The sequence below is a fragment of the Phoca vitulina genome, unplaced genomic scaffold (genome assembly GCF_004348235.1).
Source record: "Phoca vitulina isolate PV1807 unplaced genomic scaffold, GSC_HSeal_1.0 scaffold6, whole genome shotgun sequence".
In the NCBI taxonomy this organism is placed as follows: domain Eukaryota; kingdom Metazoa; phylum Chordata; class Mammalia; order Carnivora; family Phocidae; genus Phoca; species Phoca vitulina.
In genome coordinates, this window is record NW_022589709.1 from 3,377,616 (window position 1) to 3,387,375 (window position 9,760).

The window sequence follows — 9,760 nt, forward strand, 5'->3', positions numbered from 1 at the left end:
CCGTGCCCCCGAGGCCGCTACGTGTGGAAGCAGGCTCTGAAAGAGTTAACCGAACCACCAGGCACAAAAAACTAAGTGCTATATGGAGTTGTTTTCTTAGCAGGACACAAATCAAGGAGCCATTCCTCTGACTGGGAGGAGGAGGGTAGTGGAGAGAGGGTTCCCAGGGGAGAAGACATCTGAGCTCTGAGAGAGGAAGAGAAATGGAGCACCAGACAGAGAAAACGGAGTAGACAAATACACTAGGGCAGGAAAGCCCACGGGCTGTATTGGGGGAAAAACAGAATTAGGTATAGTTAGGATTTAGGGCTTTGGAGGGAAATGAAGGGATATGAGGCCTGAAAATAATCATAAGGACCTTACTTACTGAGGACTTACTATCTGCTAGAATAAAAAAAAAAAAAAAAGGTAACTAAGACAGATACAGCCCTTTCTAAGTGCCAGAAACTGTGCTCGGCGCTTTGCATAAATTAAGTTAATTAATTAATTAATTAATCTAGGAAAAGAACCACCTTTATTGTCCTTTAAAATGTGCCGGGGACTCTGGATACATCATCTATTAATTAGCCCAGTAATCCCTGGGGTTATCCTGTTTTGGAGATGAGAAAACCAAACCTGAGGGGCTAAGTAATTTGTGCAAGGTCACGCAACTAATGTCAGAGTCTGGACTCAAGCCCACATCTGTCTAACTCCAGAGTCTGATGCAGCACACTTTTATTTTACAGGCGGATAATGATAATCATCAGAGAGAAGTGGCTTGCCTAAGATCCCTTAGCAAGTTTTGGCAAAGCCTGGTTCTAGAAACCAAGCCTCAGACCTCTTGTTATCTGTTCCTTTCGCTGAGCCTCTTTCTTCAAACCCAGGTTTGCACAACTCAACAAAATACTGTGTATTGGGAAGGACAAGACACTCCTGAAAATGATGAGTAGGTAGGTGGGTCTGTCAAAACCACTGGGCACCCATGGGATAAATAAAAGATATGGTCTTGCCATTGGTGTATTTAGAGGCTGTATTAGTCTGCTTGAGCTGCCATAACAAAATACTGCAGACTGGGTGGCTTAAACAATGAAACTTGTTTTTTCACAGTTCTGGAGGCCAGAAGTGCAAGATCAAGGTGTTAGCCTGGTGGTTTTCTGGTAAGCCCTCTCTTCCTGGCATGCAGTCATCCACCTTCCCACTGAGTCCTCATGTGGCATCTTCTGTGCTTGTATGGAGATAGCAAGCTCTTCTCTCTTCCCCTTCTTATAAGGACACTAATTCCATCAGGTCAGAGCCCCACGCTTATGATGTCATTTAATCTTTATTACCTTTGTATAGGCCCCATCTCCAAAGACAGCCACCCTGGGGGTTAGGGCTCCAACATGTGAATTTGAGGGAGACACAGTCCATAACATTTTCCTTTGACCCCCACCCCCCCAAAATTCATGTGCTCATTGTACAGAAAATACATTCACACTATCCCAACACCCCCAAAAGTCTTAACCCATTTTAGCATCAATTCCAAGTCCAAAGTCCCATCTAAATATCACCTAAATCAGATATGGATGAAACTCCAAGTATGATTTATCCTGAGACAGAATTCCTCTCCACCTGGACACCAGACAACTTATGTGCTTTCAAAATACCGTATAGGATAGACATTCCCATTCCAAGAGGGAGAAATCAGAAAGAGGAAAGGGGTGACAGGTCCCAGACAAATCCAAAACCTAGCAAGGCAAACTCCACCAAATCTTAAAGCTCTAGAATAATCCTGTAGCTGAATGTTATGCTGTCCGGGCCCACTTGTGCAGTGGAGTCATCCCCACTGTCCTAGGCAGTGGCCCTACCTCCTCGACTCTGGGTAGCAGTCCCACACCTGTGGCTTTTTGCTGCAGCCCTGCATCTGAAGCACAAGGCAGGGATGGCCCAACTCTCTACCCTCTGAACCTGAGAAGGAAATAGCCTTGCCCTCTGGGCTGAGTGCCCTAGGCATATAGTGGGAATGGCAGTTCTGATGATCTCTGAATCACCTTCAGGGTCATCCTTCCCTTCTCTTGAAAGATAAAGCATATTCACAGCCAAATAGCTCAGCTGTCCTGTCCTGTAGAATCCCAGAACTCCAATAGCCTTCCTTATTTTGTCCCTTCTCTGTTCCCTTTGGTCCAAACTGGTTGTGTCTCTTGCTGGTATAAATCCCATCTCTATTCCTGGTTTCTGCTGAGATGTCTGATGAACTGCATGGGTGACCTCCTTATAGAGTGCTTGGCCAGGCACACCCTTGGTGTTCTCCCTAAAACATGCATTCTTGGTTTTTTTGCCACATGGGTGAGCTGAGAATTTTCCAAATCTTCAAACTCTGGTTCCTTTTTGCTTAGCAGTCCCTTCCATTTATCTCTCTCCTCTCATGTTTTATTATAAACCACAAGGAAAAACCAGGCCACACCTTCAAAACTTTGCTTAGAAATCTCTTTAGCTAAATATCAAAGTTCATCACTTGCAACTAGAAGGGGCCGGCTTCACGTGACTACAACAAAACACTACAACACGATTCAGCCAAGTTCTTTGCCACTTCACGATTAGGATCACCTTTCTGCCAATTTCCATTTCCATCTTCTGCATTTCCATGTTCTGAGGCCTCACCAGAATCACCTTTAACGTTCACAGTTCTACCAACATTCTGTCCATGATGATATGAGTCTTCTCTAAAATAATAGGTGCTTTCTTTAACAGTTCTTCTCTTTTCTTCCTCAGCCCTCACTAGAACTATCTTTAACATTCAATTTCTACCAACAGTCCCTTTAAGGCAACCTAGGTGTTTTTTCTAGCATGCACCCCAAAGCTTATCCAGCCTCTGCCTATTACCCAGTTCCAAAGACACCTCCACATTTTTAGGCATTTGTTACAGCAACAACACCCCCCGCCCCACAACCACCCCACCAACTTCTTGGTGCCAAAATCTGTATTAGTCTTCTAGGGCTGCCATTAACGGAATACCACAGACTGGGTGCTTAAACAACAGAAATTTATTTTCTCACAGTTCTGGAGGCTGGAAGTCCAAGATCAAGGTGTTGGCAGGGTTGATTTCTGGTGAGACCTCTCTTCCTGGCTTGTAGACAGCCACCTTCTGCTGTGTCCTCCTGTGGCCTTTTCTCTGTGTGTGTGCAGAGAGAGAGAAAGAGCTCCGGTCTTCCTCTTCTTATAAGGACACTAATCCTGCCAGATCAGGGCCCCATCCTATGACTTCATTTAATCTTTTTTACCTCCTTATAGGCCCTGTCTCTCAATATAGTCACATTGCAGGTTAGGGCTTCAACATATGGATGGGGGGTACAGGTTGGGGGAAGACATAATTCACTCCATAACAGGGGCTTTTGCCTTAGAACCACGAGACTAGAATTCTAGTCCCAGCTCTCTCCAACTAGCTCTGTGACTTTGGGTAATTCACTTCTTTCTGGGCCTGAGTTTCTAACCAATGACCTACCAATGGTAATGGCTATCCCAACCCATTTCACCCAGGAGCTATGAGAAGCTGTTGAGATAATGGCAGTGAAAATGCTCTGCCTGGTGAAAAACACAGGTGCCAAGCCTCACCGATTCTATGGACAATATACTTGCAAAAGGCATACAAACTCCATACATGAAATTTGCTTCCATTTGGTGGCACTCAGTGATCAATATTTAATCAGCATGTGCTCCTAAAAATTGGGAAGTAGCTCACAAGAGAAAAAGTCACGTGGTTACTGCACTGACCAAGTACTGAGAAAGTTCCCAGATCTGTCTCTCATCCACCCCCCTCCATACTTATACACAGAAACAAACATACAACTTTTGACCCCATAGAAGCCTTTCCATTTGTTTGTAAAGAATGTGTTTGTTGTTTTTAAAGAATACTACATCTCACTGTAATCTTTAAAATATTCTTGACATTTAACCTAGTAATTACATTTCTGGGAAACTATCCTAAAAAAATAACCTACAAGATTTATGGACCAGAATGTTAAGAGTGGTGTTATTTATAATATTGGAAACAACCTAAATATCCAACTGTGAAGGAACAGTTAATAAATTGTAGAATATCTATATGATGGATTATTATATATCCATTTAAAATAATGTTTATGAAGAGTTCATGCTCTGATGTTAAGTGAAAAAAAGCAGGGTCCAAAATTACATTTAAGTATGATCTCAGCTATATAAATAAAAGATATTTTTTTTAAATACTAGAAGGAAATGTGCCAAAATGCTAGCAATATTTACTTCTGGGTTGTGAGACTATGGATGGATGAAGATTTTTTTGTTTAATTTGGTTTCTTGGGTTTTGTTTGTTTGTTTGTTTTGCTTCTTCCATATTTTATAATAATTACCTATTACTTTTGTAATAGGGGTGGGTGGGTAAATAGCAAGCACAGGAAAGGATCACAAGAGGAATAATGGTTTGCCCTGGTGTCTTACACAGAGAGTTTTGCATGCTTGAGTCTCTCCTCTGATATTAAGGAAACTGAGGTAGAGTTAGAACAACCAGTTCCAAATTTGGGGAGTTTAGGTAACCCAGGTCAGTGTTCCTCTCTAGCTACAGTATACTGTCATGGTTAGGAGGTGACCATCATAACAGGGTTTAAATCTCTTTGTGATCCTTTACAGTTGAGTGACCATGGGTAAATAAACTTTTCTATGATGGCTCCTAGCTCATAGGGTTTTTGTGAGGCTTAAATGGGTGCTTAGAATAACACCTCTCACAAAGTAAGCAGTAAATAAATGCTAGCTTTTATTATCCTCATTCTACTGCTATTAAGTGCAGGGGTAAGGAGTGTATTCCTAATGCTTAGTTTGTCCTTTTAATTGTGTAATGTGTGAAGAGTCTAATTATATACTGGTTCTTTAATTATTATCAAAGATAATGATCATGTTATACTGTAATTTTGTTTTCCTTACCCCACTCCCACTACATTGTGAGCCCTTTGTGAATAGGAGGTGCACCTGATTCTTCTCTCATCCCCCCAGTATTTGGAAGGCACAATAAATGTTTAATTAAATAAATCATAAATTAAATAATTAATGATTATTATTTCATTCTGGCTCAGCACACTTCCAAGTTGCTCTTAGGAGAATTGTCTCCATTGGCCCTTACTATGGTAATAATGTTAACCCAGTGATAATTTTGCTTTGTAAACCATTTTCCCAGAAACTAGCTCTTTTTTAAAAGTCTGGTTTATTTGAGTCTAATTTACATACGTTAACATTCTCTATTTTTTTAGTGTACACAACTATGAGTTTTGACAAATACATACAATCAAATCACCACTTCCACAATAAGGATCACTCCAAAAACTTCCCTCCAGTTTCCTGTCACTCACAATCACTAGCAATTACTGATTTGTTTTATGTCCCTATAGCATTGCCTTTTCCAGAATATCATATAAATGAAACTATTCAGAATTTAGCTTGAGTCTGGCTTCTTTCATTCAGTAAAATGTATTTAAGATTCATCCATGTTGTTGCATGTATCAGGAGTTCCCATCTTTTTATTATTCAGTAGTATTCCATTGTGTGAATGTACCAGTTATTTTATCCATTCACCAGTTTAAGGACATTGGGTGTTTCCAGTTTTTGACAATTATGAATAAAGTCACTATAAATATTCAAGTTTGATGTGAACATAAGTTTTCATTTTCTAGGGTAAATAATTAGGAGTTAACCTGCTAGGTCTTGTCATTAAATATATGTTTCACTTCACAAGAAACTACAAAAAGTATATTTTTCAAAGTGGTTGTACAGTTTTGCATTTCCACCAGCAACATATGAGAGTCCCAGATGTTCTGCATCCTCGTCAGAACTTGGTATCATCAGTTCTTTCAATTTTAGCCATTCTAATAGATGTGTATTTTCCCAGCAACATTCTTGCAATTCAAATACTCTATGATGGAGCAAGGTTAGGATTATTGGATCCATTCTGACAGAAGGAATTAAAGCCTAAAGAGGTCTTTTACTCGAGTCCCTTGGTTATGTTCCAGATTTTAGTCTTTAGTTCCTTTTTTAGCCCCAGTAATCCACAAGAGAAGCAAATCCCCCCAACCCCTGGGGAAACCCATAAAACTCTTGGAATCACTCATTCGACAGCATTTCTTGAGCACTTATTATGTGCCTAGCATTTTTTAGAATCTACAAATACAAAGATCTTATTATGTGCCTAGCATTTTTTAGAATCTACAAATACAAAGATTTCTAAGACAAGGTCTCCACTATAATAATTAGGGTAGGGGAAGGTGAGGGAAAAGAGAGATGGGAGTAGGAACTGACAAGTAAATGAAATGACAGTTACAGAGCATGATCAAGTTTCTTGATGTATGTCTTGGGTTCTTTGATTTCTCAACAACAGGTACCGTCCCTGGGATTGTGGATAAAAATAATAATAATCATGATCATGTATTGAGCACCTCAAATGGTAGCAAGCCCAGTGCCTATATTTTCTCATTTAGTGCCCATAATAGTCCCATAAAAGATATAAGGTCAAGCCATATGGAATTGTTGATTTTGTAGGTCAGAAAGGGTCAAACTTTGGCAATGTAATATGTCCACCTAATAATAATAGTTATAATTGATTGCACAATGCTTACAATGTGCCATGTGCCGAGTGCATCATCACATTTTATCCTAGGACAACCCTCCACCACAGGTACTACTGATATTCCTACTTTGAAGCTAGAGGTGGGTGGCAATGGAAGCATGCTCATGCACTTGCTAGGTTGGAGACAAAGCCCAAATTCAAACTGAAATATGAGGAGCTTCAGAGCCACTGAACCCATTAGGGTCTGTAACCACTATGTTACTCTGGTATTATTAAAGCACACTGAGGCTTGAAGAGGTGAAGTTGCCTGAGGTGGCTGTGGGATCTACCATGCCCCAGTTCACAGGGCACCCCAGCTTCAAAATTTTTTCTCATCTCCTCCTTGTCACTCTGGAAATTGGGCTGAATTCAGGCCATTCTCAGAAGCACAGTGGGGTGGTATCTCCACAGCTGGCAGAATAGCCAGGAGAGGGGTTTTGATATTTGTTTGCTACCACAGGACCCTAAAGGAAATATATTTTTCAAATTAACAAACTTTATTTTTTAGAGAAGTCTTAGGTTCACAACAAAATTGAACACAAAGTATAAAGAATTCACTATACTCCCCTTCCCCACATTGGCACAACCTATGTCACTATTGACATCCCCCACCAGAGTAGTACATTTTTATGATTGATGTAATGAGCCTACACTGACACATCATTATCCACCCAAAGTACATAGTCTACATTAGGGTTCACTCTTGGTGTTTTATACTTTACGGGTTTTGGCAAATGTGTAATGACATGTATCCACCATTATAAATATCACAGAGTAGTTTTGTGCCTTAAAAATCCTTTGTGATCTGCCTATTCATCTCTCTCCCCAAACCCCAAACTGCCCATCACTGATCTTTTTACTGTCTCTCTAGTTTTGCCTTTTTTGGAGTGTCAAATAGTTGGAATCAAATGATATGTGGCCTTTTTAGATTAGCTTCTTTCACTTGGCACTATCCAGTTAAGGTTCCTCCATGTCTTTTCATAGCTTGATAGCTCCTTTCTTTTTATCACTGAATAATATTCCATTGTTTTGATGTACCAGAGTTTATTTATCTGAAGGACATCTTGGTTGCTTCCCAGTTTGGGCAATTATGAATAAATCTGCTATATATACCATGGGCAGATTTTTGTGTGGACATAGTTTGCAATTCATTTCCAGGAGCATGATTGTTAGATAGTTAGCATAGATTGTTAAAACTATGTTTAGTTTTAAAAATAAAAATTAATAAAAAATAGAAGAGTATGTTTAGTTTTGTAAGAAACTGTCAAACTGTCTTTCAAAGTGGCGGTACCATTTTGTATTCTTATTAGTAATGAATGAGAGTTCCTGTTGCTCCACACCATTGTCAACATTTGGTGTTGTCAGTGTTTTGGATTTTAGCTATTCTAATATGTGTGTAGTGGTATCTCATTTTAATTTGTAATTTCCTAACAAAATATGATGTCAAAAGTATTTTCATGTATTTATGTATGTATGTATGTATTTCATGTATTTATTTATTTTTCATGTATATATCTTCTTTGGTGAGGTATCTGTTAAAAATTTGGCCCATTTTTTAATAAAGCTGTTTGTTTTCTTATTGTTGATTTTAAGTGTTCTTTGTATACTTTGTTTTTTAAAAAAGATTTTATTTATCTGAGAGAGAGAGCACATGAGCAGGGGGAGAAGCAGAGGGAGAGGCAGGGGGAGATGGAGAAGCAAACTCCCCACTGAGCAGGGAGCCTGACATGAGGCTCGATCCCAGGATTCCGAGATCATGACCTGAGCGGAAGGCAGACGCTTAACCGACTGAGCCACTCAGGCACCCCTGTTTTGGATAATAGTCCTTTACCAAATGTCTTTTGCAAATATTGTCTGTGGCTTATCTTTCCATTCTAATGACATTGTCTTTCACAGAACAGAAGTTTTTCATTTTAATGAGGTGCAGCTTACCAATTATCTTTTTTCATGGATTGTGACTTTGGTCTTATACCTAAAAAGTCACTGCATACCCAAGGTCATCTAGGTTTTCTCCTATATTTCCCTCCAGGAGTTTTATAGTTTTGCATTTACATAGTCTGCGATCCATTTTTAGCTAATTTTTGTGAAGAATGTAAGGCTTTTGTCTAAATTCCCTTTTTTTTTTTTTTGTATGCGGTTGTCCAGTTGTTCCAGTGTCACTTGTGGAAAGGAAAAATCTTTGCTCCTTTGTCAAAAATCAGTCAATTACATTTATGTGGGTCTATTTCTGGGAACTTTATTCTGTTCCATTGGTCTACTTGTCTATTCTTTTGCCAATACCACACTGTCTTGATTAGTGTAGCTTTATAGTAAGTCTTGAAGTTGAGAAGTGTCCAACTTTGTTCTCCTTCAATATTGCTGAGATTTTGATAAGGATTGCTTTGAATCTATAGATTAAGTTGGGAGAACTGATATCTTGACAATAATGAATTTTCTATCCATGAGCATGGAATATCTCTCCATTTATTTAGTTCTTTGATTGCATTCATCAAAATTTATAGTTTTCCTTATATAGATCTTGTACATATTTTGTTAAATTTATGCCTAAGTATTTCATTTTAGGGGGTGCTAATATAAATGATGTTGCATTTTAAATTTCAAATTCCACTTGGTCATTGCTAGTATATAGGAAAGTGATTGACTTTTGTATATTAACCTTGTATATTTTGCAACCTTGCAAAAACTACCTATTAGTTCCAGGAGCTTTTTTTTTTTTTTTTTTTTGGTCTACCTTTCAGATTTTTTACATAGATGGTTATATTCTCTGCAAATGAAAATAACTTCATTTTTTCTTCCCCAATCTGTACATCTTTTATTTTATTTTCTTATTGCATTAGCTAAAACTTCCAGTATGATATTGCATCCTTGCCTTGTACCTCATCTTATTGGAAAAGGTTCAAGTTTCTCACCATTAAATATGTTAGCTGTAGGTTTTTTGTAGATAGTCTTTATCAAGTTAAGGAAATTCCCTTCTACTCCTAGTTTACTGAGGGTTTTTATCATGAATGGATGTTGGATTTTGTCAAATGCTTTTTCTGTATCTATTGATATGATCATGTGATTTTTCTTTTTTAGCCTGTTGATGTGACAGATTATAATAATAGATTTTTGAGTGTTGAACCAGTCTTGAATACTTGAGACAAACCCTACTTGATCGTTGTATATAATTCTCTTTGT